At 39.2% G+C, this 25200-nt stretch overlaps 1 long non-coding RNA gene across 3 annotated transcripts; it reads right to left on the reverse strand.

The window, feature by feature from the left end:
- Positions 1 to 832: 832 nt before the first annotated feature.
- On the reverse strand, positions 833 to 7127 carry LOC136290229 (uncharacterized). Of its 3 annotated transcripts, none has more exons than XR_010721056.1 (4): positions 7047 to 7127; positions 4810 to 4914; positions 4505 to 4647; positions 833 to 4075 (listed from the first exon to the last, which is right to left on the reverse strand). It is a non-coding gene; the product is annotated as an uncharacterized lncRNA (long non-coding RNA). The 3 variants fall into 3 exon arrangements; XR_010721055.1 differs by lacking the exon at positions 7047 to 7127 and adding an exon at positions 5017 to 5055; XR_010721057.1 differs by lacking the exon at positions 7047 to 7127 and adding an exon at positions 5017 to 5055 and having other exon boundaries at positions 834 to 4075; positions 4505 to 4607.
- Positions 7128 to 25200: the final 18073 nt, after the last annotated feature.

Here is a 25200-nt window from a genome sequence, read left to right on the forward strand (position 1 = left end):
TATGGCCTCAAGTAAAACCAGAGGAGGTTTAGATTGGATACTTGGAAAAATTTCTTCACTGAAAGGGTTGTCAAGCACTGGAACAGGCTGCCCAGGAAAGTGCTGGAATTGTCATCCCTGGAGGTATTTAGAAAATGTGAAGATCTTGTGTTTAGAGGCATGGTTTAGTGGTGGATTTGGTTATGCTGGGTAACAGTTTGACTCAATGATCTTCAGGGTCTTTTCCAAACTAAATGTTTCTATAATTTTATGAATATACATGAGGGCTCTTGGAGGCATTGCAGTGCCTGCAGGAAGAACATGGATGGTCATTTCTGCTGTACTGCATTGACCATCAACTGAAATCATACAAGTGCCTGCCTCAAAGCATCACCACATACTTAAGTGTGCTGAAAATTTGCAGTGCCTCCATTTTAAGTCAGTTACCCAAGAGCCTAAGCAAAAGTTTCCAAGTGTACTAAAAAACATTGTGTGTCAAGAGAAACAAACCTCCACTTCAGGTCCATTGCACTTGTGAAATAACCCAGCCTTACTCCTCAAGAAGGCCCCAGCAGATTAGATGTGGTCTAAGCGCTCCTGCTTCCCTTGACTGATGAGTTCAATTACACTTGCAGCTGTATCCACCTTTGACACAGCAGTTGGTGTAGAAGCCCAGCTTGTGCACTACTTCCCTGGAGGGGTGCTCTTCAGGAAATGTTAGGAGCCAACTCTATTCCCATTCAGCCACAAAGCTCTCTCTGAGAGCTCCTCTGGGGCTGTACACTCAAAACTCAATCACTGCACTTGGTTCTGCTTCTCTCTCCTCAATCATTCTCCAGCCATCCCTGCTTCTCTCTAATTCCTCCGTTTCTCATGAAGAGACTCTAGCAGCAGCAAATTCCTCTCGCCATACATACAAGGCACATGCTTTTATTTTGGCTGATGCAGCAGAGATGACAGTATGTTCAGGCCCTGATCAGGACAGCTCAGATGCCACTCATAGCTATCCTCAGTGAAGACTAATGTTTACAGTTGCATGATAATGCTAAGAAACAACTGCTCTACTTCTCGTTTCTGCATAAAAATAAAAATAAATAATAAGATCAAGTCAATAGAATGCAAAAAACGTCCCTGCAGTTTGAAAAAGAATCATTAGTGTTGGGAAAGACCTCTAAGGCCATAGAACCCGGCCATTAACCCTGCACCATTGCGTTTACCACTAAACCACGTCCCCAGGTGCCATGTCTAGATATTTTTTTTGGGTGGCTCCACCACGTCTCTGTGCCATTAAAATTCTTCAAAAGGACAGAATTTGACTTTCCAGATTGACTGAGACTTGCTACAGATCTCCTATTCCTGCTTTTTCTAGTACTCAATAAATATACTGAGACTGTAACAACCACAATACTTCTCTATTAAAATGCTTATGCCTTCGTGCATCAAAATTCACTATGTCATTGCTTATCTACCAACAAACTGAGGTACAGAACATATCAAAATTGTACATTAAATCAAAAATGGTAATAAATGACCAGTACCACTCTCACACTGAGAGAGTATGCTCTTCTTGAAAGTTTATCATATATTCAGTCCCTATGTAGACAGCTGTGCCTTTCTGGTTAAATTAAAACAAAGATTGTTCATTTCCATCTCCAAAATAACACACCAAGCAAATTAAAATGCAGGATAATCCTCCCTGTTAAAGAATTTGTAGACATAAGAAGCAATAACACACTCCACAACCTGGCTAAGATTCTGTACATTTACCTTCACAAAAGAAGCAAAAAATAATCTAAGTACCTCTCAATTAAAATAACAATAAATGTTGTTATCTATAGCTGCACAATTACCAAATTTTCTCTACCCTGGACTTTTCTCTGCCTTTCAGTGTTTGGCATGACTGACACCTTGGATATTGATAAAATATTTTTTAGAAAACCATTTACAGATAATGTAAATTCATGCCAGATTTTGAGATCTTTTATTTGTCTTTCACTAATCTGGTTTCCTTTAAAATAGGATTTTTAAAACCCACATCAGAATATATTAATGAAGGAAATCCAAAACTGCTTTTCAAACTTTGACGTCATTCCAGGCAAGAGATACTTGCTTTCTGTGTGAATTTTAAAGGCCACTGCTCAGTGACAGTGACTGGATGCGCAGAAGAACTATCGTAAACATTCAGGCAAAGAAAAACCAACAACATGCCAGCAGTGCTCTTAGGGACCAAGAGGTGAAGTAGAATCCTCAAGGCCCAGCTCTGTCCAATCTGTCAAAGAAGAATGCTGGGGAAAAACACTGAACTAAAAAAGAATGTGATTTACAACCTCATTCTCATAAAATGAGTGCCATTGTTCTTAAAGGCTGAAAAAATAGTGCAAGTATAGTGGGACACTGAGCTAAAAATGCAGTACAAATTAATTTCCATAATCTCAGCCATGAAAATCCTGCAGCTGGGAATATATTAGTCCTGCACAGCATATCATGTTTGATATACATATCGTGTATCTGTTGAATGAATTGGTACTTCAAAAATACATTTTTAATGTAGAAAAATGACAGGCAGGACTTGGAGATAAGGGAAAACATAAGGATTAATTTTGTGTTATTTCACCTTCATTTTATTTGCCCTTTGTCTGCCATTTTTCTCCTTCTCAAAGATTTGGGGACTAAAAGCCAGTGTAGTGATGAATATTATTTTTGTGTGGTTTGTATAAAATATTTTCTCCCCTCTATAATCTGCTTGTCTCACAGACAATGCTTGAATCCCAAGCAATTACTTCAGTATTGCTTTATCATATGTGTCAATAGGGTTTAATCCACTGCCATTCATTGAACTGCTGAATCTGGGCTTGCAGAAAAAAAAATTATCTTTTGTAAAACATATGCACCAAACAGTAATGATAACCAAATCTCCCCTAATCAAATATTTCCCTATGGTCGTTTTGGAGCTTCTGTTCCTCAAGCTTCACAAGTCTTTTGCTTTGAGTCATTCCTGTAGCCTTCCCTAGTTTACAGCTTCTGTATAACACAGCTATTTGTGCTGCTGCAGATCATGCTGATTTCTTATTAGTGCACCTGCATATCCGTAAATCTGCTGTCACAAATGTCTAATGAGCAACCGATTGTTTTGCAGAGTTTAAGACGAATTTCTGTTCCAGGTGCCTAAAAACACAAATAGGTATCTAGTGGGATTTTCAAATGCCCATCATCACCTAGATCTAATAATTTTATAATTTTATCTGCATTTTCAAAAAATAGTTTTAATTCTTTTTCAGGCCTTCAGGGTCAAGCTGGTACACAAACTAAAAACAAAGAGAGAAATTAAAATCCATTTTTGCAAAGTTTATGACATTTGAAATTTGGAACTTCTATTTAGGCACTGTTAAAATTGGAAAAGTCCTCCTTCTATTAAGCCATATTGTTTACCTAATAAATAAACTGTGAGTTCTGGTTTTAGAACAAATTTGTATTTTCTTACAGTTTCTCATAATATGTAAGTTCCTGCAGAGCTACTGCATCATTCATCCAAACTCACATAAAGCAACAAAAGAAAACATAAGTTCATGAATAATCAGAACAGTGCTTATTAAGTCACTAGACATTGTCCACCTGATGACAAAGAGCTGATATAACTTGGGGGCTTGTACTTGGCATATATCATGAGAAATCTACATTCTGCAAATGTGTATATGTATAACTGGAATTTCTTACAACAACAGAAACAAAGCTATGAATAAATTTTTGCAGATTAGGATCATATAAAATGCACAGTTTTTTGTAAAATCTTCCAAAGGTACATAACTAATTGTACAGCTATCTCTTGGCTACTGAAGCAGGCAGGAAGCTGGACATTCTTTGGACCACCAGACATGCACAACTATAATTGCTCTTTTTGTAGAATGTCAGGATCACACCTGGCAAACTCCGGTACTTCACTAATGAATAGCAACCACCCCATTTTATTTTGTACAGAAAATGGTTCTGGGCAGAGTTTCAGCTGACAGATCCTTCCTTTGACATCTCTTGGTGTCAGCTCCTTTTTCGTCTCCAGCCAGTCAATGAGGAAATTGTGGATTTCGGTAGTAACCTAGCACTGAATGAAAGAGATTAATACAATCAAGCATAAAATATCAATAGAATTGAACATAGTGGTCTAATGTCACTCCTGCCTTCAAACATACCAAATATATGCAATATTTAAGACTGAAATCCTTCTTTTTATCTTGGTTTCCTCAGGAAATGAGGAAATATAATTGCAAATACACAACATCTTCAGATACATTCCCCTCTCTCTTTCTCTAAACAATTTTGAACCCTAATGTTGAAATTTATTTAATAATAATCATATCTAATTGAAAGACAGTGGTCAGAAAACATTCCACTTTGGTAAGAAGAAAGGCCTCACTATTGACTTCACTCTATTGATTGCATGGCACCTTCTTCTCCCTATGGACAGGAGCCACCCCATACCTAAGGCTACTTCCTCAGCCCTCTATCAGCATGCCACAAGATCAGAGCTTACCTGAAACCTCTCCTTTCCAAGGGATTTGGATCATTCATATAAATGGAAAGATTTTACTCAGATCTACCATGGGAATTTTCTTTCCAACAGACAATTTCATTTTCTGGAAATTTCAAACAAGTGAAAAGATCAGTCCGTATTTTCTGCCAAAAGAATGCAAAGGGAAAACCCAAAATAATTAAGACAGGGTAGAAAACATTCCAACATTAGGTATATTACTGCCAGGCCTCCAGGAGCATGGTTTTATTTTAAACATGGTATTGCAAAGTATGTATAGAGAAGCTTATCCTTAATATTTCTTTTACCTCTTGACTAGTCCTTGCATCATCCTTCACAGATCCTTGCACCATCACAGGATACAGTGCAGCAAATTACATCCACCAACAGTCAACTCCAGATGCTAACAGCCACTAATTAGGGAGAGAGGGAGAACACTATTTTGCTACCTGTTGCCATAGCATTTAATAGACCCTGCTCCCTCAAACCCCAGTTCCCCATCCCTCCTGGCCCACAGGTGCCATTAGTAGAGAATAATGGTTCCCAGGCTGAGGTCTGCAGATCACAGATGAGCTGCAAAGCCTCACTTTGAAAGGTTTCCTAATTGGCAGCACGCATGTGTTTTCCCAGCTGCTGCAGAGTATTAATGTTCTGCCTTAGCTAGCTGAAAGTAGGTATGTTCTCCAGCATGTGAGAGGCCCATGTTAGGTCCAGCTGCTACTTATTTGTCTGGGGAACTTAGAGCAGAGGAGTTCAATAGAGGAATTTCTTGTTGAGCAGCAATATGTTGCTTCAATAACAAGCTGTGTCTAGAGGCAGTACTTCAAAATTTTCCTGGTTCATGTTATGAGCTTTCAACACTATCAAACCAGGACAAAACCTTCATGCTGTCATATACTTCTAAAACAAACTCATGGCATTTCTGAAATACAAGTACACAAGACTTCTGTTTGTTCGTGCTTTTGCATTTTGACTTTTTGTCTGTGTTTTCTGAACATCCATTTGTACTGGGGGAAAGTGATACTTATTTGAAAGAAGCTTATTGCTTAAAGTCAAGGTCAACCCAACAAGCAACTAGCCCCCACACAGCCAATCAGTCATTCTCCCAGAAGTTGGGAGAGAGAATGGGAAGGGTAAAAGTGAGAAAATTCATGGGTTAAGACAAAGCCAATTTAATGAGTAAGGCAAAAGTCATGCTCACAAACAAAGCAAAGCAAGGGATTCATTCACAACATCCCAGGAGCAGCAGGTGTTCAGCCATCTCCAGAGAGAAGGGGTCCATCACATGTAATGGTGACTTGGGAAGACAAAGATCATAACTGTGAACATCCCCCACCCCTCCCATCTTCTTTCTCCAGTTTTATATGCTCAGCACGATGCCATATGGTAGGGGAATATCTCTTTGGTCATCAGCTCTAGTCCCTCCCAGCTTCTTGTGCACTCCCAGACTCCTCACTGGTGGGGTGGGGGGAGAAGGTGTGAGAACCAGAAAAGGCCTTGGCTTTGGGTAAGCTCTTCTCAGTAACAGCTAAATTATCCCTGTGTTATCAATATTATTCCCACCACAAATCCAAAACACAGTCCCATACCAGCTATCATAGAGGTAAGTAACTCTATCCCAGCCAAAATGAGCACACCTATCAGATGCTGAGTCTCCAAGACACAGACCTAGCTATAAGTAGTACATGCAGTGGCACCCGGAAATTTTTCTTATACAGAATTGGTTTACATTGAAAAGGTTTATTTTAGTTATGTGTTAAAAAATCTGAGACTGGCCTGTTTTCTATATTTGTTCACCAGTATTGGATCCTGCTACTTTTTGCCATACAGAAGATGGAACATACCTGTTTCAAAATGCCTATATTAATTCTATTTGCACAGCAGCAAGAATTTTGTGGGAAGTACTAGTCACAGAGAAATACTAAAAATCCTTAAAAACTTTTATCACTAGCAAAAGATGGACAGCATATAACTTGATCTAATAAACCTCTTCCATTATTCTGAAGACATATGCATTATAAACATAACAGTTTTTAATGGGGTTCATCATATTCATCACTCTGCATAAAGCAATTTGCTACTCTAGTTTTTCAGTGCATCAAATTCATAATTTTGTAGACTATATTTTTGTATTCACATGATCAGCTAAAATTTACACCATTTCAAAAGAACATCTTTTTTAAAAGTTGTTGAGCAAAATATTATCATTCTCTAAAACTCATCCTGGATGAATTTTCCATCTGTACCAAATGTGTAATCATGGCAAAAAACAGTCTTCCTCCTCCAGTGCCCAAAACACAGTTTATATATATAATTGAAGCTTTCTCTGTCATTGTAAACATGGTGATATTCTTGGCGCTCCCAGCAGAAGATGGAGGGATCACCAAATTTCCCTGTCCATTCTCTGGCTTTGTCTCCAGTTTCCACTTTCTTGCATGATCATTTCATCCACTCCCCTTTGTGTTACTGTAACTACTCCTTCATTATCTCTTTCTTTTCCCTACCTCCTGTTCCTCTTCAACTGACAGCACCTTCATTCACCCACCTTCTCTCACATTATAAAACCATGGGTTCTGAGGTATTCCTGCTCCTCTCATGCCCTCTGTGGCTTCAATGGTCTCTTTCTACAAGTCCATGGAACACTAAGAGCAAAAATAGGCACCACACCCTGAAGGAAGCTGAAGCACTCTGAAGAACATAAGCACAGGAATTAACAACTTCAGTGAACTGATTTTAAGAACCAGTGGATAATAACCCCTGCTTTCCCTCCCCAAATCCAAGACTCCAGGGTCAGCTCCCACAACTCTGTTTTTTAATCAGTTAATAAATGAAAAGTTTAGCTGATTCCAGCACACTTGCTCAGGAGAAAAGGACACCAAAGTTAGCCGCCTTCACATCCAAGTCAACAAGAAAACATTGGAGTTTCAGGAGATGCCTGGGCTATTACAAGCGAAAATATGCCCCAGCAGTGAAATCCATTAAAGAAAATCTTATGCCATAGCTTTTCACTGTCGTGAAAAGCTCTTGCAAATGTTATAGGGTGGGCTGATGAGCTGTCAAGGAAGAAAGAAACATTGTCAAACTCACATCATCTCTTCAAATTCCTGTCTGCTGGGAAGTTTTCCAGATGATGACAAATGGCCACTCCCCATGGAAAACTAGACTCAGCCGCTATCCCACACTCAGCTTCAGGATGAAGTAAGAGAAGACAGAAAGAAGAACATACAAAAAAGATCACCTTTGTAAAGTCCAAAAGCCTCTTTTACCCACTAAATCCCTGCATTTATGCTGAAGGGTGTGGGTGCAAAATGGTGCTGGCTGACTTGGACATCAGCTTTGTGTGTTTTAAACTCCAGTGAGATGTAATAAAACACAGCTAGAAAAATCAATCAATTCAAAAGACAAGAGCTTTTTACCAAATCTCTTAATATAGGTACCAGGACATTAATCCCTTGGAATCTTTCCTCTCAGTAAGGTAATGCCTGTTTCTGCTTCCACCTGAAAGGAAACTGTAGAAGGCAGTCATCAGTTATCCAGTCTCAAAGGACTGTGTTTCAACCAGTATAATTACCCTCCTCATGCCAGGAGCTCCCACTTCGTCAAATAGTTTAAATTCAGGGGCCAGTCTCCCGTGTGGCAGGTGTGCTACCATCCCATGCTCTCAGGTTTAAAAAGAATGTGAACATCCAAAGTCAAGGAAAAATATTTTCTGGAGTATTGTGAGGGGTCAGAATACAATGGTACTGAGAAATGAAAATTATTGTTTCCTTACAGAGGAGAAGAAAACTTGCCATCATCTGTTAATGCAAAGGAAACATTTTCTTCTCCCTAGTTTGTTTTGTTTTGTTGGTTTTTTTTTGGTTTTGGTTTGGGGTTTTTTTTCCCCTTATGTTGAATATACAAGCTCAGTTTTCAATTAAAATGTTTCACTTATTTCTGCTCACTGCTTAGAAATCAAAGCAACGTACTGTATTGACTTAAAGGGGAAAAAACAATGCTTGACAAGCACAGAACTATCAAAATTAGTTCATTAGGCTCCATTCAAACTATGTTTCTTGTGATGCTAAGTAACCAAAGTTGTTTCAGGATTTTGAAACAAAATTGTTAATTGTTTGTTTGGGTTTATTTTTTCCTTTTTCTGATACATTTCTGCTTTGATAGTTTGGGAATACCATGCTAATTGAAAACCTTTCAGAAGAACTCAGCCCTACTCTATAGTCTGCAAAGCTGAGACAGACATTTAAACAAAGTGAAATGGAACACATGCAGTTAGGGAAAGGCTGTTACTAATTACAGCAGGAATTTCAAGTACCACATGATCACCCATCTCCAAAATACTCGTTACCTGCCCGAAGTATCTGTCAAAGTATGTTTTCTCTATACAAGTTACTAGGAAAGGAAATCATGGAAACCAAATACTGTTGTTGAAATATCCTGGTGGAAAAGATAGAAAGGAATACTTACCCAATAATAGGGTAAAAAAAATAAAAAAAAAATTAAAAGAGAAAAGGAATAAGTAGCTGGAGAATATTGTTTACGAGCTATAGAAAAAGTTAAAGCAGAACACTAAAGCTGAAATGTATAACCGGGGCAGTGATGATGGCAACAAAGAAATGCACAGAAAAAGTATGAAGTGTTCAATGTTTTCTGGGGGGAACAAAAGGAGAGATACTGCTTTGAAGAATATATTAAAGTGTGTTTCATAAATAGCATTATGGGTTCTTAGATTTAAAGACTATTGACTCTTTCCACAGGCTAAAAGCCTGAGTTGTTTCCTGGCAGTGTAGGTCCAACATTTAGGTTTAGGACACATAAGAGATTTTCAAAGGTGAAAATTTGGAGTTGGAATATTGAAAACATAAAAGCTCTTATTTTTTAACAACTGTGTACACCCATCATGGTGCTGTGCATCTCACTTGTGTAAAAAATAACCCGACATGAAAGGGCAGAGAGTGTCTGTACAAAATGATGGAGTGGATAAGGAGCAGAGACAGAACATCTGTGATTCCTCCCCAGCTCTGGAACCACGAACATATTCACTCCGTTACACAGCATCAGAAGCACCAAACCCAAATATCCTTACTCTGAAAGCATCCTGGAATTTAAAAACTGAAGGAAGGGAAAAAGTAAACAGCATATGGAAGGAAAAATTTTTTAGTTATTGCAGTTTTTATTATTTGTGGTGGCTGCAACTAATCCTAGCAAATGCAATTTAGAAACATTTTCTCATTTAACACATTGTTTAATGTTAATCTGCTATTCTCATCACTATATGGTGTTAGTGGATACACCATTCAGCATGTTTTATGGTACATTTAAACCAGACATCTGGAGAAATAGCCATCAGAGTGCTTATCTCAAACACCTATTGTAAAAACAGACTTAAGAAAATGAGAACAAATAACAGTGCTGGCAATTACCATTATAGTGTGTATTCTGGCAAGAAAGGTCAAAAGGTTGTTGGTCTGTATATATATGAACTGATTTTCTCTAATACAGTTTCTCACTGGATTTCCCATAGGTTTTTAGAGTTTTTTTGTTTGAGGGAACAGGGGGAGGAAAAGTTAGGTTAAGATACAATATGCTAGACAATAATCAAGTAACTAATATGAGAAGCTGGTCCCCCTACCAGGTAGCCACTTATGTTAACAAAGAAAAAAATAACTCATCAGAGTCTAGAAAGACAAAAGGTGCAGTAATTTCACTGATTTTACAGATATGTACAGATGTTGACAGAGAAGTCACAGTCTCAGTTTTACTATCTCACCAAACTTAACTATGAAATTAATATTATTTTTAATAGATCTATTCCAGGGAACATTATTTTGTTGTTTTCTTCTTTTTTTCAGATAGGCTCAGAACAGAGCTAATATCTGTAGTATGCAGCTCCAAGGATCCCAATGCTCAATAACTCCAGAAGTAAAATCATATAGGAACTACAGTAGTAATTACACAGAAATAGTTGAAATCATTACACAGGTAATTCTCCTTTTCTCACAGTTTCTCACAGAGTCATCTTTAGAGAATTTCTATGAAGATGGTGAAGGGCAATAAAATGAAACTGTTGAGGAAAGGGAATTTCAGTCCATCCCGTTCATTTCAGTTTGATGTTAGTGTCAGCAATAGATACCCAGAGCATGAAGAGTGATAGCAGGTCAGCAGGAGAGCACCTGAAGAGCAGCACAGAGGAATTCCAGTCTTACCAGCCAGTAGGCTACCTTCTGAAGGCCCTGAAAATGTCTCTATGCACGTGAATGTAGCATGAGAATAAAAGAAGGGGAGTTAAAGATGTGCACAAGCCTGCAGGGCTGTGATGTTACTGCTGTCATAGACATGGTGGGATGGATCTTTGACTGACAAGTAGGAATGGAAGGATACAGACTCTTTAGGAAGGACAGGCAAGGGAGATGAGGAGTGGGCATCATCCTCTGTGTCAATGACATGCATGGAACTCTCTCTGGGGATGGATGAGGAGATGAGCAAGAGTTTATGGGTTAGGATTAAAGAAAGCTCCATGACAGGTGACAGAATAGTGAAGGTCTGCTACAAGCCACCTGACCAGGAAGACCAAGCAGATAAGGTCCTCTAAAGACAGATGGGAGCAGCCTCACATTCACAAAACTTCACCCTAGTGGGAGATTTCAACCACTCTGACATCTGTTGAAAGGACAATAAAGTCAGGTGCAAGCAATCCAGGATGTTACTGGATTGCCTTGATGATAACTTCCTTCTGCAAGTGATAGAGGATCCAGCAATGAGAGGTGTTATGCTGGACCAACAAGGGGGATGTGAAACTCAAGGGTAGCCTTGAGTGCAGTGACCATGACATAGTGGGATTTAAGTTCTTTAAGGCAGCAAGGAGGGCACATGGGAAGCTCTCTACTCTGGATTTCAGGAGAGCAGACTTTGCTTATTCAGAGATCTTCTTGACAGACTATGGCCAAAGAAAGCTTGTTAACATTTTCCTGACTTAGGAATAATACATGCCAACAAAGAGGAAGTCATGCAAAAATGCCAGAAAGTCTGCTTGAATAAGCAAGGAGGTCCTGGCAAACTCAAACAACAAAAAAAGAAGCCTTTTATTTGAGAAGGAAAGAAGAAGGAAGAAATGAGGACAGGTAGCCTGGGAGGAATACAGAGAGATTGTCTGAACAGACAGGAATCTGGTTAGGGAAGTCAAAGCCCTGATGGAATTAAATCTGTCTAGAGACATCCAGAGCAACAAGAAAAGCTTCTCTAGGTGCATCGCTGATGAAAAGAAGGATAGGGAAAATGTGGCTCCTCTCTGGAAGAAAACAGGAAACTGCTAAACCAGCATACAGAGAAGGCTGAGGTACTCAGTGACTTTTTTACAGTCCTCACCTGCAAGTGCTCCAGCCACCGTGGCCAAGGAGCAGAAGGCAAAGGCAGGGATTGGGTGAATAGAGAACTGCTCTCTGACCTTGTAAGGAATCTGAAAGCGCTGAAGAGTTAAAAAGGCACTGAAAGAGGGCTTTAAACTGAAGATATTTAGAAGAAATAATTTACTGAGGATGGAAAAAACACTGAAACACGCTGCCCAGAGAAGTTGTGAATGCCCCATCCCTGGAAATGTTCAATGGGGCTTTGAGCAGCCTGGTCTAGTGGGAGATGTCCGTGCCTATGGCAGGGGGTTGGAGCAAGATGAACTTTACGACCGCTTCTGGAATGACCCAAGCCATTTTCCTAAAAATCCTTTTCCTAAAAACTAAAGGAGTGTATTTTTTTCCAGGATGACTGTAGGGAAATTAATCTTGATTAATTCAGGCATGAACAGAATGTTTGCAAGTTGCAAAACTATTTTTCCTTACATATGCACTTTAATTCTGGAATAAGAATGCTCTTCTCTTTTATATTAATCCAGGATCTGTGTGGACAATTAATCCAGAATAGTTGTCATGGCTAATGTCCCCTGGGAGATATGCCCCAAACAAAGAAAATTATCTTTTCTTATAAACTGTAGACAGAGATAAAAAAATAGATGCTTTCCCCATATATTATATCTAAGAAAACTTAAGCTCTCCACCAAATTCAAGTTTATCACTGTCTAGAATCCATCTAGTGTACAAATGCTTATCTGCATTCATGCTCCTATTTCCTTCTTTTTTTTTTTTTTTAAACAATACTATGAACACTGCAGTGCATCATCATATTGCATGAGCCAAGAAATATCTTACAGTTCCAGGAAAATGAAAACTAATTCCTAAATATTGCTGCAGACTGACCTACAGGTACACATGCTTTAATTGCAAGTTTGAAGAATATGTTAGTGAAATTTTAAAAAAACCAAAGCATATATCCCATCTCAACTGAATTTCATTTAGTATTCACACTATTCTTAAATTGCAACCTAAAATGGACTGGAATTTCACTAATGATTTTTTGAAATTTATAATCTATTTTAATATCCTTTTACACAAACCAAGCAAAACCAGGCTGTTATTACAGAGCAGCCTTACTCAGATTATGTTCGTGTTTCTTGTCTTTTTTTTTTCCCTTGATTTTACAGAGAGGAGGCAAAGGAATTAGATTAAATTTGGGGAGGATTCTCATTGTTGCGAGGAAACATCCTGGAGGAGGAATGAGCTATTAACATTCTCTCTTCAAGCAAGAAGCTGTCCCAGGAGATACATAAGAAACAAGAAATAACAAAGACTGAAAAACAAATTGATGAAACCAGAGATGGCTGCAGACCTGAAAACAGCTTTTCACACTTTCACAGTTACTGTTTGAATTGAACAGTTTAGATTTGCAAACAGATGGAGAAATCCACTCATTTCTTTAAAAATCCTTGTGAAAAACACATTTCACATTAAATCCAATCTTAAAATAAATACCAATGCTTATATTTAGTCTGCAAAATCATATCTTGAGTAATATTAAGGAGTGTTGAGGGGACAAATCACAACAGAATTTGAAACATTGCTTTTAATATTTAGGCTGGGATTCATTGTTTCAGTGCTCACAAGTTAGATTTCCAATGTTTTGTACAGGATTAGACTGCAAATTAGTCAAGTATGCTAATTAGCTTCTCCTCTAACCTGGTTTACATCAATTCCATGTATCAATACTCTTTGGCTTGGTTTATTTATCTCTCATGAGTCCTATATACAACAGTCAAAAGTCTAATTCATTACACAGAGGATCAGCGACATTATAGATCATTATACATACAGATGTATTTAAACATACACACCATTATAGCAGATTTAGGAAATGAAAGAGCTTGGAGCTATCAAATCCTTTAGCAGATATAAAAATTCAAATATTTAATGAAAAATATTTAAAGCCAGACAGTGATTAAATCATATTGGGATTTGCCCTTGGTGAAACCTGCTGCTGCAGACACCCTGCTATAATTCTTTTTTTCTCTCCTCACTGCAGGCTGCTGTTGATGTGTAGGTTCAAGTCATAAGCTTCAGCATCATTATGAATATTTCCCTTCTCACAAAGGACACCCTCATGCAAGAAATCTTCTTAACATCCCAAAATATTACAAAGAAACAATAATTATGGCTAATTACTCATTCCCAGTACACGTATTTGTGGTTTACAATTTCAAAAGAGTGAATTGAAGACAGGTGCATAAAATAGGCTTAATGAGAACATCAGAAAATAGCTCCTTTAGCTGCAAATTGCTACTTTTACATGATGTATTTTATATTTAGAAGAAAATGTGTTGCTTGTAAAAGATATAAAATTAGTAGGGCTAGAAACTGAGTTCCTATATTTCACCCCAGAAAAGGTATAACATACTACCAGTGGTACTGAAAGCTTACTAATGACATAATATTAATATTCACTAATACCAAGTGGGGTAGAGTAATATCGCTTGGCATTAGCTGTAACGAGTACCAAGTCCCACTGCCTCTCTCAAAGAGTTTCATTCACCTTCTGTATTTAGTGCTTGCTTTTGTGATGCAAACTAGACCATTTCACCTATTATGATTATTTTTCCCTCCCTAACTGAGAAACTGTTCTTTGCCCTGTCTTTTCTTTTGGTCTTCTCCTCTAAGTAGGGACACCACCATCTTCTGCTTTTTTTCCTTCTGAGAAAATCCTTCATTCAGTATTAAGTTTCTGCCTTTCTCCTGGCTCAAAGAGAGGTTCCCCCCTTTTATGATATCTAATTTTCCTCCGTTTCATGACCTCTGTAAATACTGGTGTTTTTTCTCAAGGCTTCCACCTACAAGCTCTTCCTTCTGGACTTAGCAAGAGGCAAAGCCTTCAGACCACATGCCCATGCCTTCCTCTCCTCACTGGCACAAAGCATAAACTATTGATGTAGAATGAAGTGATTCCCCTCTCTCTCCTGCCTTAGATATGTCTCATTTTGCAGGGAGTTTCTAGCATAAGCTAGATGCTAGATCAGACAACATGAGACAAGAGACAGCAGCTAAAAGCAAAAAAGCTTTAACTGTGATGGGAGGCTTGCCTTTTAGCTGCAGGTAATTCCTCCTTGTTTTTCTCATTCTCCTGTTTGAGCACTTTTGCAGCCTCAGGTCAGATTTGCAGATGCAAAAATCTAACCTTTGTCATTGAGAAAAGGCCCGAGACAAAAGCATTCTCTTTGCCTTCCAAGGATAAAAATGCATTTTGATCACAGTTAATCTGAGTCAGACTCAAAAACACTTCCCAAAAGATGGAAAACTCTTCTGTTTTATCAGTTATACTGAATATCTCTTAGCTTCGTTTCCTTTTGCTCATGTAGTTAGTAATAACATAGATCAACTTTGCCTCTGGGGAAAGTATTAAGACCTTCAGAAATCGTTGGGAAATCATTGCATAGCTGGGTGCCAACTTAGTTTCCTGGAGGTCCCAAGGCTAACCCCTGCTCTAAGGCAAGGACAAAGAATCCTAAGATGCAGGAAGTACTGCCTGAAAGTCCCTGACTTGTGTACCGGTGTTCACCCGGGAGACCAGAACAACACTGTCAGGTCCTCCGGTTTTTGAAGGTACAAAATAGCCCTTGATTAAAACAAAACAAGGAATTACCAGGAAAATTATGATGAACTGCAGGCTGGTTTCATACCTCCAGCTGTGGCCCACACACTCCTGGTTACTTGATGTGGCTGGAGGGCTTTCCCATTAATGCTGACGATGGATTATCATTAAAGTTTCCTGTAAACACAGGATATGTGTAGACATGTATGAGTGCATGCATGTGTTATTTTTTCCCCTCAGCTAGATTCTCCCTCAGAACAGTAAGAACTTGAAGTTTGGTTTAAGGAAAATGCACTATTCTGTCTATCTACAATCATAATACGTTTGAACTCCATTAGGTAACCAGTTAGATTTAGGATGTACTTTTCCCAATTTGCCATCCAGAGCTGATATCACTTCTTCAACATTTTCATCCCTCAGCATAAGTAGCAATGAAGAGCGTCCTCAAAACAATAGGTAGCATTTCTTAAATCTTTATACATAATTGAAATTTCTAGTTTCTTTCAAATTGTATTTTCTCTGGACAAAAAATTGGTCCTAGATTTTAAAAAGTCTATCTTCAAAATTCAGTATTTGATAGATCCTCAATGTTGGTAGCAAGAACTGTCTCTTTCCCTTTTATATACTCAGGCTTAAGAAACATCTTTCTAATTGCTTTTTCCCTTAAATTTAACTGTAAATGAGGAAAAATTGTGACATAATTTGGAAAATAATTTCCTATCTTAACTTCTTATGGCCAGCATCTTGTGGCTTACAGATTTCGGACAGACCAACAGTTTGAATGTGTTAAAAATTCTAAATGCAAAAAAAATAAGGAAGACAGAAATGAATACAGTGTTCCCAGCTGTTTCCTAGGTTAATCTGGGAGGAAAAGAGTGTAACTTCATTATGTTTTACAGTGGCTGTATGAGTCTATCTATATGACAGATCCTAAAGGATGTACAGCACTATTTAGGTGAAAGTACTGATAAAAATTCAGCAATATTCTCTTACCTCACGTACTACATGCTAGATCTCTAACAGACTTCTTGGCATAGTATCTCCTTACTAAACACATATTCTTTCTTTAGTTCTCTAGCAAAAGCAAGCCAAATCCAAATTCTTTGCAACAAGTCTTCAGAATGGATTTTCCAGACGTCATTGTCACTTGCTCCTGGTTTCTTCCATCAGCTGTCACAGATGTGCTGGAAATGTGTCGTGTCCAGAAGACTTATGCATACCTGGAAAAGGATATCAAAGTCTGAAGCACGGGGATTGTCCCAGCATGCTCGAGGGCCCCTTAAAGCAGCTGTTAATACTCAGGAGTGTGTTATGGGATCTCAGCCCAAGTGATCTCAGATTTAAACAGTGTGCCCTCTGTTGCCTCGCTAAAGGGTGAGCCAGCACTTGGCTTCTCTGCCTGCTGCTGAGGTGCAGAGAGGCAGAGCCTGATTGTTTGAACATCTTCTTTCATGGCATCATGTTTTACTGTTTAGTTTACTTTACCATGACAAGGACATTTTTTTTTTCAATTTTTACTACCAATGAGACCATCAGGAGAGAGAGTTTCCCATAAGGAAGGATAAAGGTTACCAGCACAATAAAAATTAACACTAAATTCTGTACAATGGTCTCTAATCTGTCCTTCTCTAAGTTGTGCCTTATTAAATGTCATTCCAGTACTGTGCAAAAAGCTCACAGACTGTACTTTTACATTTCCCACAGAAAGCCATGTTGTGGGTCACTGAGAGAAGCGTCTGAGGTCTCACAGCCACCCAGGACGGACAAGGAGAGGGATGCTTTCAGAGAAATGCTCCCATAGTCATGTCTGAACAAAGACATAAGATGTAAAAGAGGGTTCTTCTGGTCCCCCTGCCTCCCAAAATCCTCCTTCCCAGGCTTGACCTGGCCATCACACCTACCCAGATGCTGGGCAGATGCCCAGAGGGTGACTGTGACCTCTGCAAAGCAGCAGCCTTTCCATTCAGGTCCTACTTCTGGCGTGGTAGGTTGAGTAAAGAGCCATGCTCCACTGCAAAGGCACACCAGAATCCAAAGAACAAAAATATGTAAAGAAATCCAATGAAGCCCAAGAGAAAAAATTCCTTATTTACCTTTCAGGTGAGCATCTGAACCCAAATTTTTTCAAAATCATTTCTGCATGTGAAGTTGTAAGCACTGGTGCCCCTAAAGGAAAGGGGAAAACAGAGGGTCATGCATCCACAGATCCCAAGGCCAGGAATAAACACTGCAGCCCACCTCTTTTCCTTCATAAAAAAGTCGGAGCCAGGCATTTTAAAATTTGGTATTTTTTCAGACGACCAAATTTAAATAGCAGCTTGAGCTTGAAGTAGACATGTACAGGAAAAATCTTTTTCTTTCTTTCCTTTCTTTCTTTTCTTTCTTTTCTTTCTTCCTTTCTTCCTCCCTTCCTCCCTTCCTCCCTTCCTTCCCTTCCTTTCTTTTCTTCCTTTCCTTTCTTCCTTTCTCTTCCCTGTGCCACTCAAGTGTTGTTTCAAATAGGATTATTTTGTCATTCAAGATTCAAGGTTAAGAATTGCTGCTATCTATAACTCTAAAATCCTTCAAACCAGTAAACTATCACAGTAATACCAGAAATATAATGAAAAAACTGAATTGAGAATTGAGAATCCTGTGGGCCACAAGGAATGGAATATATTAACATTCACCTCCAAATGCTTTTCTCGGTTGCTTATGTATTAAAATATAATAATAATAATAATAATTTTTTAAAAAGTTCTTAAAGCATCTATGTGATTGTATGTTGGTCTCCTTTCGAGAAACACAAATTACTCTTTATATTTCTTCTCCGTGAGGGGTTGCAGCACAACAAAAGCCCAGTAAACGGTGATGAATGGCTCTTCCTTCTCACTGGGGGAGCAGCTTTGGAGTGCCCACATGCTAATCCTGTCCTTACCTGGCTGAAAGATAAATCGGAGGGTGACATTTTCTGACTTTCAATCTCTCCTCTAGCTGAATGAGTCAATTCTGTTCACAAGTGAGTTAAAGTATTTTGTTTTCCTCTTTCATTTTTTGCCTTTGAAGAGAGAGTAAATTGCAACAACCCATGCCTATTATTAAGACCTGAAGAGAAAATGTTTAAATTAAAGATTGTACAAACATTCAAGCAGAAGTGTAATAAGCTCCATTTGGGAGGCAATGTAGCAAGTTTTGTATTTTTTATGTGGTTCATTACTTAAAACTAAACAACAATTGCTAGTTTTATTGCTGCCGTTTCACAAATGCTGGGATTTTCTCTGTTGGTGTTGAAATCTAGTATGATTACAATTTTTTTTTCTTGACATCGTATTCTACTAGTTTAATATTGGTCATCAGATACATACTGTTATCTCTGCTTTCTGCAACCTATAACAGAACAGAAAACGTGCAAAAATTCTCTGGAGAAAGCCTAACCCCACTGGTTTTTATTGTAGTATAAGGCTTGCATCTTAGACTACCACATAAACCTCCTGGTTTTATTCCACTTTTTACCTTGAATGAATTACTTAATGATGGGAGGCAAACCTTTGCTAAAAAGCAATGTGGTGAGACAAAATTCCAGCAAAATTTACTTATTATTTCTGAAAAGGACTGTAGAAGGCAGTGTTATCTTCCAAAGCTGCTATTTTAAAATATGTTAGAAACAGAGTACAGGACCAATTTTATCACCCACCCATTTGTCTGTCTATACATTTTTGTCTGTCTATTTACTTCTCAGAAACTCAGTTCATTCCACTCCAGTCCTCAGAGAGAAAATAACATTTTTTCCCTTAAAAGTGTTTTTTGCACTAAACACTTGTCACAGCCTCAACCACTTAAACAGAGCCCCTGACAGAGATGCAGTATTACTTTGGCTTGGGTTATTAAATGGTATGCCATGAATGGCTGCCTGGTATGGCCACTCTTTCATGCAAGATGCTGCAAGTGACCCAAGGACAGTTTGTGCCTTTCATGAATGTCATGTGGGTGGAAAAGTGAAACTTCAGCACAAGCCAAACTAGCCAGTGGACTGAGAGAGAGGAAAATATTTCAGGATCCCTGTTGCCTTCTTGTTGGCTGGAACTGTAGGTGAGACATGAGGCATGCACAGGGAAGTTGGGGTATGTTTGGGTGCAGAACCTGGCAGGAGACCCACGGGAAAGATGGTGCCAGGAGGTACCCAGAAGTAACACCCATTTAATATCAATTACTTAGCAAGAAGGAGATAGCTTTTTTTGGGTGGTTTATTCAGAAGTGAGAATTCTTGAAACCACACAACTGTGAGCAAATATTCTAAAAGGCTTGTGGAGTCCCTCCTACCATTTTTATCTTCTTTTTGAAATCTCACAGCTGGTAATCCCATAAATCTTCTGAAAAAGAAAAGGTCTGTTTGTTTTTCCAAAACTACTTTTTTCAAATATTGCACTAGCAAAATTTCTTAGAAGACACTCCTTTCCTGAGGGCTGCAGTGGAAAGCACCCTAAGAAAGCATTGTTTGATGTGGTACACAAGATCGCGGTTTGGGAACTACTAGAATAAATTATTTTAGGCAAAGAGAGAATGAATGAACAAAGACTATAACTAAGAATTTTTTCTAGCTAAAATGCAGGCAGGCCAAGAGAGAGACCCAGTGCATCTCTGCCCTAGGAACAGCAAAGTCATTACTCACAGGATTTCTCTGGGCTGGAAATCATTTTAAAAATGCAAAATGCCTCGGCACAGTCCCAGAACTGAACAATTCTTGCTGTGAGGAACTACCAACTTGCTTTGTGAAAAAGACCTTGACATTTGGGATAGTCCATAAACACCAAGAATAAGCTGGGAGTGCAATCAAAAGCACAAACCCATTCTTGCAAAGTACAGATGGGGCCTGCAGAAATACCAAACCAGAAGGATTGAATAAGTAAATTACTCCTCCCTCTCACCCTCTTTCTGTCTCTGTTTTTAACCATACTGAGCTTTAGAAATGCCAGCTTATTTAATCTCTAAAACCATCTGTGTAGCTTTTCTCAGTGGTGTCCTTTACATCCTGTGTCATTGGTTTGTCTCTCTCTCCTGATGTTGATAATGTTTTTAGCAGCTTCTCTCAAAGTTTCCTATGAGCATACTTTGAATGACAAAGAGGTGTAGAGGGAAGGACAGGCAAGGCAAAGCAAGTACAGAGCTGACTTATAGCCCTGTGCATATTGAATAAGTTTAGTTCTGTCTTGGTCTCTTTTTCTTTAGCAGCAATTTTTTTAACCACAGAGAATTTTGTAAGAATGGGCGACGTCTCCCCAGCTGCTGCCCCTCTGCCCTGTAGTGGGCTCCTCGGGGAGGACCTCAAGGCACTGTAGAAGTCTGGCTATTGTGATACCATTGTTGTTTCTGCAATTATTTGATAAAAGTCTCCATAATGCTTTCTCAAGCTGCATAAGACAAGGGCCCTTTGACTAACCACCTGATACAGGGGATGTTCTTAAAATCATGGTGGTTGTCATTTTTTTCTTTTTTCTGAATCACAAATTAACTGTTTAGTTGTCATGCAATCCTGATATTTAAATAGTACTTCTTGATTAATAATAATTCCTTCCTTCCCCACTTCTCTTTCTGTCAAGTCTTCCCTTTTGCAAAGACTTAGTTTCCCAAAGGCACTTAAATGTAGCTCACAGTCTAAGGGCACTAAAATCCCATTTTTTCCCCCACTCCTCCAGGAATCCACACTAGCACTTTTCCTTGAAAATAGCACATTTTGCTGTTTATGTCTCTCTGGTGCAGAAACTGTCCTGGTTGTATGAGGAATGGTTAATTCCATAGTTAACCTCTCTCGATCTTTCTACCACGGCAGATGATCAGGCCTCAAGATCACGAGGCCAGGGAATAGGGTGGTGAAGCAACTATCAGCTCTAAAAATATATTCTGTTTTGTTCTGTTCTGTTCACACCATGCCATTTCCATTCCATCCAGTCTGTATCATCAGCGCAATGACTTAACTCTTCCCAATCGATCTCCCTTCAGCCTTTGGCAAAATGAGCAAGTCAGACAACTGCTGTTGGCCCAGCAACCGAGGTGCACAGCCTCCTCCAGAGAGGCAGAGAAATGGGAATGGTGAAGCTGACCAGAAGAATTGCTATGCACCTTTGGCACTGATAATCCCTGATTCAAAGGATTACAGAGGACAAGACCCCTTCACAGTGTCTCATCCTGGCACTGGGAGGTCTGTGCACACCCAGAGCAGGGCTGTGCTGCCTGAGGTACCAGCTGGAGACAGGCAGCAGACAGCAGGAGTCCTGCCTAGTGCCAAGCTTACAAGCAGCCCCTAGACTTATCCTCCCATCCCTGTAGCACCAGCAGCTAGGACAGATGTTAACTGCTAGACGTGGATGTTGCTCCAAGCCCACCTCCTTGCTGCTCCTTGCGGGTGTGGAGTGTCACAATGTGTCTCAGCCTGTATTTTCCCTGCCAAGAAATAGATATTTCTTCGAGGAACTAATAAACTAGTTGCTTTCTGTGTGTTCAGTTGGCTACATGCTGATGAATACATAGACAGATGAGAGATTTGTGCGTTCTCCATCTTGGGTATTTCCAAGTGTCCTCTGATGTTCATACTGACTGCTAGGAATCGCGGACTGGTTGGACAGGCCAAGGCCTCCTCACTCTTCCTCCCCTACATATCTCTTTCCATTTTTGCCCCAAGATTTCTAATAAAATTTGGAAACTAATTCTATCTCATTGGCTAGGAAATACAATCACACACAAGTGAATGACTTACCACAAGGTATTCAAACTCAGCATCCCAGGGAAATCAAGGTTGGCTTTCAACATCAGGAAATCACAAAGGGTTTTCTGAGTCCCCTTTCGTAGCAACAGAAACTTGGGAAGTGACTCAGGAACTGACACCTCCTAAAATACAATGCTCTTCTCCATCCTCAGCAATCCATCCACTTTCTTCCTAAGAAGTCTTACCCAAAAAGGATAGCTCAAAGTTGCAATTATTGTACAAAGGGGCTGGCGCTCAATCTTCACAGTATTCCATAACTGAAACAAGCCCTTTTTGTAGACCAAGGAACAAAATCAAGGCCCTGACACCTTACAATCCTCACTGTCAGAAGTCCATGACCTTTTTCCTTGCTTCCCATTCACTCCCACAGTCTAGGTTTTTGCAGTGAAAAGACCCTGCTCTTCTCACAGACATCAGAGAGTACAGCATTTCAACACTCAAAATTGCCTCCACACCGTATCTTCAAACACCTGTCTGATCTTTCCTGACAATACCATTATTACAAGCCTCCAATTGTGTACTTATCAGTCATGTACTTAAATGGAATATGCTGGTTTATATACAGCTTCTATTTGCATGTCTGTCATTGTACTTCCACAACTAACCGTGAACAAAAGTACTGTTGCTCAGCAGTTAGAAAAACTGATTTTACTAGCACAAATTCTTTTTAAAATTCATTAGAAATCAGGATCATTAATGTCTTGCAAATTTTTGCATAGCCTGGAAACCTGCAATCACAATGTTGTGTTGGGCAATACAAACCCCATGCAACAGCTTCTGCAACTTTGCTGACTGGTCCTTCCCTCCTTCTGCCAAACTATACACCTAGCTCTGATGTGATGTCTCTAAACAAGCAGAGCAGGTAGAGTAGAATTTATGGGTGTAAAAGGGAAGGAGATAGAGCATTTTCCTGTAAAAGGCAACTATTTGCATGTTTTTCTTGACAATTATTTCAGAAATAATTAATATGGTCAAAACAATGCTGAAAAACACAAGTGCAGAAAAATACAACTTTCTGGACTGCCCCTCTATAGATAAGCAGCAAAACTTGTCCTGGGGTCAGCAGTGCAAACTCACCTAATTACTGACTGTGGGATAAAATCAGTGTAAGACTCTCCTCCACTGACAAAGTCCAAACTCAGAGCACTTGCTTCCTCAAAATGGTGTTTTATCTTCTAAATTGAAATTTCTCCCATTTGAAAGAATTTCTCCAGCTTCATATGACAGACATCATATTGCTCCCATAATGCTGATTAATACCTTTTTCTGTAGAGTAGGATAGAGACAGACAGCAAAATTCAAGGAAGTGGAGTAGGGCTGTGTTATCCCAGCCACAAAAGAGGGCAAATAAGCTGTTCTTCACGTAAGCTACCAGAAATCAAAAAAGGGAATAGAGAGATTTGCCTTGGGCACAGTGACAGTACAGGGATAGCCTGAGAAGCATGGGACAGTTAAGCACAGGCCAGAGACCACAGTTTAAAGAAGCTTTGACTCATCATAATTTTGAACTCTCCAGAAGCCAGAGGGGCTTACCAGGGATGCCCCAGTGACGCTCCAGCATGATCTCCGCCACACCAGGACCTCCTACATGCTGCAGCCCCATGACACCATATTCAGCACAGACACTTCACCCTGAGCACACTTGGGTCCTCACTTGGGTCATCCAGCACACTTGGGTCATCTCAGCAGCAACACCAGTTACCTCACTGAAAAAATCCTGGCTCCTCAAGCCAAGCTGTGTCCATACAGGGGAGGCAGTGGCAGGCACCACACAAACACACAGGTGGCCAGAAGAAGCTTAAGTCCAAAGACAATATGAGGCCATTGCCTGCAACTGGAGAGCTGCTGACAGGCTTATCAGTCAATAAACTCCGTAAGGGGCAAAAACTCTTACCATTCTTCAGTAGTATGAGTCCTGAAAGGCAATGGTCATGCAAGGAAGATAAGGGGAGGAATGTATCTGATCTTTCTGCCTTCTGTTTGAAACCTGTATTGCTCAGTCTCTTCAGACCCAAGGGTCTAGTTTGTCTTTTCAACTAATAATTCCCTAATACAGATACAGCTCATAGAATATTTGAGATCCCCATCAGAATTTAGTGATATTATCCCGCTGATGTCCAACATCAGTGAGATAATAGTTGTGATAATTTGTATGTGTTCATCTGTAGGAGATAAAAGCATACAGGCACTTAGCAGTGAAAGACTCTTGGACTTGAGAGTATCTCAACAGTCCTCAGTACTGAAATCTCAGAGCTGAAATTCAAACTAAGGTTTTAAAACACTGAAGAACTTTATTATTTTTCTGTTTGCTTCATTAGCAGGAAAATGCAAGTTCTTTCACGTAGAGTTACTTATAACAGAAGTCGACTAGTGCCGAATGCCCTGCTGAATTCACAGTGGGACTTGTGGAACTGGATTGTATAGCAACAAATGCCAACTGCTTAATGTCTCACTGAATTATAGATTTTTGGAAGACTGTTTAATAAGAAGGAAAACAGTTAAGGTGGTTTCCACTTAATTTTGCACATGTATAAAAAGCATGGGACTAACACTGACAACATAATTCAGGAGCATTAAATTACTGTTTCACAGTTCTTGTAAATCTGAGCCCTTAATAATACATAAATTATCCCCATTTGTATTATACATTAAGATATAATTAATATTAAAAAAAGACAGGTCACTTTTTAAAAGACCTAACACCTTTCTTTTTTCATAAGCAAATGATTCTTTTTTCCTCTGTGTCTAAAGATTTTTCCTCCAAAGGTGTTAATGCATTTAAAAAGAGGAATGACAGCAGTAGGTTCCTTTGCTTTGTACTTAATTTTTTTGTATGATTCTGTGTTTACCATTAAAATTCAAGTAATTTGAATTAGGCTACAGCATGCAGCTTTAGCAATTGTGCATTAGTGAAACATGAGGAGGCCCTAGTTTGTCCAGGATGCCATCCATCACTGGGGTGGGAGTCACCTTCTGCCACAGTAGGTATGCTCAGCAC

Source organism: Chamaea fasciata, unplaced genomic scaffold (assembly GCF_029207755.1).
Source record: "Chamaea fasciata isolate MVZ Bird 193981 ecotype frontalis unplaced genomic scaffold, bChaFas1.0.hap1 SCAF_5, whole genome shotgun sequence".
In the NCBI taxonomy this organism is placed as follows: Eukaryota; Metazoa; Chordata; class Aves; order Passeriformes; family Sylviidae; genus Chamaea; species Chamaea fasciata.